This window comes from Salmo trutta, chromosome 40, assembly GCF_901001165.1.
Source record: "Salmo trutta chromosome 40, fSalTru1.1, whole genome shotgun sequence".
Lineage (NCBI taxonomy): Eukaryota > Metazoa > Chordata > Actinopteri > Salmoniformes > Salmonidae > Salmo > Salmo trutta.
In genome coordinates, this window is record NC_042996.1 from 12,353,810 (window position 1) to 12,360,935 (window position 7,126).

A 7,126-nucleotide genomic window follows, 5' to 3' on the forward strand; every position below is an offset into this window, starting at 1 on the left:
GTATTAGTTAGATGTAGTGATGTAGGGGTATTAGGTAGAGGTAGTGATGTAGGGGTATTAGGTAGAGGTAGTGATGTAGCGGTATTAGGTAGATGTAGGGGTGTAGGGGTATTAGGTAGATGTAGTGATGTAGGGGTATTAGGTAGATGTAGTGATGTAGGGGTATTAGGTAGAGGTAGTGATGTAGGGGTATTAGGTAGAGGTAGTGATGTAGGGGTATTAGGTAGAGGCAGTGATGTAGGGGTATTAGGTAGAGGTACTGGTGTAGGGGTATTAGGTAGATGTAGTGGTTTAGAATATTAGGTAGATGTAGTGGTGTAGAGTATTAGGTAGATGTAGTGGTGTAGAGTATTAGGTAGATGTAGTGGTGTAGATTATTAGGTAGATGTAGTGATGTAGGGGTATTAGGTAGAGGTAGTGGTGTAGGGGTATTAGGTAGAGGTAGTGGTGTAGAGTATTAGGTAGATGTAGTGGTGTAGAGTATAAGGTAGATGTAGTGGTGTAGAGTATTAGGTAGAGGTAGTGATGTAGGGGTATTAGGTAGAGGTAGTGGTGTAGGGGTATTAGGTAGAGGTAGTGATGTAGGGGTATTAGGTTGATATAGTTATGTAGGTGTATTAGGTAGATGTAGTGGTTTAGAGTATTAGGTAGATGTAGTGGTGTAGAGTATTAGGTAGATGTAGTGGTGTAGAGTATTAGGTAGATGTAGTGGTGTAGAGTATTAGGTAGATGTAGTGGTGTAGAGTATTAGGTAGATGTAGTGGTTGTAGAGTATTAGGTAGATGTAGTGGTTGTAGAGTATTAGGTAGATGTAGTGATGTAGGGGTATTAGGTAGAGGTAGTGATGTAGGGGTATTAGGTAGATGTAGTGATGTAGGGGTATTAGGTAGAGGTAGTGATGTAGGGGTATTAGGTTGATAAAGTTATGTAGGTGTATTAGGTAGATGTAGTGGTGTAGAGTATTAGGTAGATGTACTTCAATGATCAGTGTATTTTTCATTGATAATTAAGACATGGGCAGATTGGTCCATTTCATGCTCTTGCTATATATTATGCACATACAGAATGAATTTGAAAATGAGTATCCAATTGAATTGTTTTGCTTGGGAATGTGGGACAATTAACTGCTACACAAAGCTCCATGAGATACGTGGAGTCATTGTAAAAAGCCTGTCCTGTCTGTCACACATACGCTCACATCATTGTTTCTGTGCTGATACAACTAGCCTAATGTTATTATTACCAATTCAATTCTACATTAAAGAAATGTGTATCTTGCCCCTATAGTGCCAGGGGTCCCCCTTTAGTACATCAACTTATCACAACAATGTCAAGAAAATAGGTTCTGTGTCTACGTCGAAACACAATGGGGACAATTCATTGCAAACTTTTAGGACTAAATGAAGCCGTGGGGGAATGGTGTTGAACTGAGGCTCTGCAGCTTTGAAGGTCAATTCCTCCTGCATTCAAACCCCATACCATTCCCTTGGGGTCCACTGCCCTGTTAAAATGCCTATCACAGGAAACTAGAGAGGCTCATTGTTCTCCCCTCTCCCGTTGACCCTTACCGCCCCATTAAAACCTAGCCTGAAACCCAGCCTGGGGGTCTTCAGCCATCATCGGCACGCATGCCTTGCTAAACAGCGTTGCATACTAACGAGGGGGCATGCACAGAGTTGGAGGAGACTGCGGCTTGCATCCTAAAATGTGACAATAGAAATTATCTCTCATATTTATAGGCAAATGCTGAATCAGAACTGGGGACTGGCGTTCTTAAAGCTGCAATGCACTTTCACTTTGACTGTTGATCAAATACAAATGTTAAGTTTCCTGTATGGTGAATGTTAGGGAATAAATGTCAATGATACTCAACAAACACGCTGTTCACTGATAGGGTTATCAGGTGGTTGATGGTTTGGAATGTTCCAGGCCCTAGAAGTGTGACAGCTCATTTGCCTCTCTCAAAAGACCACTTCACATTTTGATACTGGGATCATCATAAGGTTTCTGTCAAAACTATAGGTTCAAAGGGATAGTTCATCAACATATCTTAATTACTTATTTATTACCTTACCCTGAAAGGAGAAGCAGTAATCCATGCTTCAATTTTGTACATCTAGCCACTTTAACAAGTCGCTAACATGAGCATCTCTGAACAACAAACAATGAAAGTCAATGTAGCCAATATTAGCATGTCCATTAATCAATTCATGCCCAAACGATCAATCAGAGATTCACACCAATTATGCAAAGATAATACATTTAAAAAAGTGCAGTGAACAGAGGATGTGTTCGCATGATCTTTTATTGGACTATTGTGATGCAACTTCTTTATATTACAATTACAAAAATGTAATTGGTCGGCTGCGTACCCGTGTGACACTTATACTTGCTTTAAAATGACAATTGCAGAGGTAGTGGAATTATTGACACAATCTGACATATAGTATGATTGTCTATTCTATTACAACACTAAGACTCAGCTACTGACCAGGAGCTAATGTATGTACTCCTTCAGTGAAATCGTTGAACTGGGTACACAAATCCATATAATATACATAATTCGCTCAGAATCGGTACATTAAACTTTCCTGCGCGCTTGCATCCTTAGACTAGTATGGTAACGTATGTGTTGTTATACATACAACCAACGTAGTTGAAAACATGACCTTTTGTATTCATGTTTAAGAGTCGTTATCCCCGAGGTGTTATGCCCATTGACTTCTGTGTGTTCTGATGTAAGGCAGACAAACAGGTACTGAAATGTTAGGATTTTTGTTTGTCACTGTGACTGGGTTCCCTACCACATAAATCCAAGGTTATGTTCTCAAAATGTGCTGAATATAACAACAGTGGAAGACTGAAAAGGAAAATAAATGTCACATTCAGTTGTCCAAATGAATTACTCACATGAGATCAGATGATGGAATAGGATTTGTAAACATCAAGGAGCAAACTGAGAAAGAAATACACAAATTCCCCCCAAAATACTGTCACAGTTGACTCTCTCACAAAATGCAGTGTCAACACCAATTAAACAATGTTGTTTATAGGCAAACCCATACTTGCTTATGAATGGATAATATTTCAATACAATATTCATCAGGGTCTAATAAGGCACAGTAACTTGTTAACTTAAACATTTACTGACAATACCTTTTCAATAGTGTGAAATGAATGACAGCTTTAGCCTCCTAGTACAGCAAGACATTTCTGCAACTGCAAATCATCTGCAGCTCCTTTAGATTTTTAATCCCCATGTTGATATCCAGATCATCTGTGAAAACAGACGTGTGAAATAAAAATGTATTGCGGCTAAATATGTATTTGCATACTTCTAGAGTGTTTTCCTTGCCACACCAACACTGTCCATTGCACGGTTAAGCTGCGAATTGCTTTTCAGCCCTTCTGATTAAAAAAGAATGACCATTAAAGTGTTTTGTCACAAGTCTTGTAGGAGTCATAATTGCGATACAGTCTAAGCTGTGAATTAATCAGAAGAGGATTGTTTTACTTCCAAAAACAATTTCCATTACGCTATGACACAACCCGAGTCAATTACATTATATCCACAGTCAGCAAATCAAGAGAACTCCATCTTTAAATGCATCATTACTAGAGTTACAGCCTTATCATAGTAGGCAACATTTTCATTAGCTAGAATATGATAATAAACATGTGCGTATAAGAGATTAAAAACAGAAAACGCATTAACAAAAAGAAAAAGTATAAACATTCTTTAAAATTCCTTGTGAGGCATTAGATGCTGTTTGATCATCTGATTCCATGTATACCTATTTAGGCTTAGCATTTTGTTCAGATTAACCTTTACAGAAAAAATATATATTTATAAATCAAAAAGTGTTAGTATTATGATAACCCTACCGACATACCAAACATGCCCAAAATACAACATTATAATACAGAATCCTTCATACATAGGAGCCAAGTGTATTTGATAAGGCTAATGGTGCATAATTGTTATTCAATTGACCCAAATTTAAATGTTCACATTAATAATAGTCTGAATCAATATCATTTCCTTTTGGTCCTTAAATAATATGCAAATAATTTCAGCATGACACGCTTAAAAAACGCATCACATTGCCTTCACATTACTATGTACAGAGCAATCTGAATACTGTAGACTCATTGTATATCATGAGTATAGTGAAGTATTATTTATTTTCAATATAAGTCATATATATTATACTTAATTGTGGCACAAATCAAAGTTACAGCCTGATCGTTATACTGCGTTGCATTGGAATAAAGAATAGACTATGTAAGTGAAAGTGTTACAACCTTATTTGATTATGTTTCCTTCACAATAAAAACAGAATATAACTTATAAGAAAAGGAAAGAAACTGTTGAATACTGAAGAGTTAAATCATTCCAAAAACAGCACAACACATTTTTCAGTTTTGCTCATCCACATTGTCTATGGAATGACAATAAGCAATTGATATGGTAACTAAAGGGAAAAGCAACATTATGATTTTATTATTTTAGAAATAATGCTTCTGATTATACAAAACACAAATTTAAATCATACACATACTACACATGGCTGAAAATGGAAATGAACATTATTTTTCTCCATAACAAACATAATTGCCTACAAATGGCTTTGCCACAGTAGCACATGAATGCAGTGTGTTTATTAAGTCAAACTACCGTTAATGTACACCCTGTGAAATACGAGTATATACACACCTGTTGAAGCTATAGAAGGGAAATAAAAGTACAAAGAAAATATATTCAATGGCCATAAACATATATATTTTTTTAAATCGAAACTAAAGAGAAAACCTTTTTTTTGTATTTTTTTTTAAACTTATTTCATTTAGGAAATTCTTATCTTTTGACATCACACAAGAGCAGCCACTGAGAAGAATGTGTCGTTTTGCTATTTGAGGGCAGCTCAGACTGTTACATTTGGTCTGGGTCTATTGAAACCAGTAGGGGGCAGTGCTATTTGATATATAAAAGTGATTGTACAGTACATTCATCCTTTAAGAACTACTGCATACTGACCCCTGTTGTCAGTGACTGGGAATAGAGACCCTGCAGCTGCAAGCAAAAAGTAGACACTTGCCAATGTAATCCAGCCCACAGTCAAGTTAAAAACTACCAGAAATCACATAATCATAATGATATAACAAAAACATTTCTAAATATGAAATGCTGGTAGGCTACACACAAATTGGGACGGTAAGCAAACTACCGCAATCTAACAAGTGCATAAGTCTGTTTCAAGCTGTGTTGAGCTATTTGACCAGAACACAAGAAGTGATGGATGTTAAGAATAAAAAAAAAAAACATGAATAATTTTCTCTGTGTATGGCATCCAGCCAACGGAGGATTTAGAATCAATGTCAAACAATGTTATGGTATATTGCACATTAAAATATATTGCATATAACATAATTTAGTTAATTATTGTTAATTTAGGTCATTATTTGCATATTATTTGTACAAATTATTATTAAACATATATTAAATCATATTAACATGTATAACTTTTGTGGCGCAATGAAACAGATATTATTAATTAAGTGAAGCTATACTTTGATTTGTGTACATATGGTACTGTACATTAGAATGTTAATAGAAATTGCTGACAACATTCTTCAAGCAAACATTATGCTTACTACAACTTCCCACACAAAGTCATTTAAGAGAGTTAGAGTTGAAAGGAAGAAATACTGTACTTAAAAATTAAGGTCACATAAGAAGCTGTTCAACCATTTCACAATAGGCATGTTAATTTGGTAATTTCTATAACACTTCAATAAATACTTTCTAATGTATATATATATACATTACCAGTCAAACGTTTGGACACACCTACTCATTACAGGGTTTCTCTTTATATTTACTATTTCCTACATTGTAGAATAATAGTGAAGACATCAAAACTATGAAATAACACATATGGAATCATGTAGTAGTCAAAAAAGTGTTAAACAAATCAAAATATACTTTATATTTGAGGTTCTTCAAAGTAGCCACCCTTTGACTTAATGACAGCTTTGCACACATTTGGCATTCTCTCAACCAGCTTCATGCATTTCAATTAACAGGTGTGCCTTGTTAAAAGTTCATATGAGGAATTTATTTCCTTCTTAATGCTTTTAAGCCAATCACTTGTGTTGTCACAAGGTAAGGGTGGTATACAGAAGATATCCCTATTTGGTAAAAGACAGAGTCCATATTATGGCAAGAACAGCTGAAAGAGGCAAAGAGAAATGACAATCCATCATTACTTTAAGACATGAAGGTTAGTCAATTCCGAAAATGTCAAGAACTTTGAACGTTTCTTCAAGTGCAGTCGCAAAAACCATCAAGCGGTATGATGAAACTGTCTCTCATAAGGACCGCCACAGGAAAGGAAGACCCAGAGTTACCTCTGCTGCAGAGGATAAGTTCATTAGAGGTACCAGCCTCAGAAATTGCAGCCCAAATAAATGCTTCACAGAGTTCAAGTAACAGACACATCTCAACATCAACTGTTCAGAGGAGACTGCGTGAATCAGGCCGAATTGCTGCAAAGAAACCACTACTAAAGGACACCAATAAGAGGAAGAGACTTGCTTGGGCCAAGAAATACGAGCAATGGACATCAGACCGGTTGAAATCTGTCCTTTGGTCTGATGAGTCCAAATTTGAGATGTTTGGTTCCAACCACAGTGTCTTTGTGAGATGCAGAGTAGGCTTGCTGGTGACACTGTCAATTATTTATTTAGAGTTCAAGGCACACTTAACCAGCATGGCTACGACAGCATTCTGCAGCAATACGCCAACCCATCTAGTTTGCGCTTGGTGGGACTATCATTTTTTTTTCAACAGGACAATGACCCAGCACACCTCCAGGCTGTGTAAGGGCTATTTGACCAAGAAGGAGAGGTCATCTGGCCTCCACAATCACCTGACCTCAACCCAATTGAGATAGTTTGGGATGAGTCGGACAGTAGAGTGAAGGAAAAGCAGCCAACAAGTGGTCAGCATATGTGGGAACTCCTTCAAGACTGTTTGAAAAGCATTCCAGGTGAAGCTGGTTGAGAGAATGCCAAGAGTGTGCAAACCTGTCATCAAGGCAAAGGGTGGCTACTTTGAAGAATC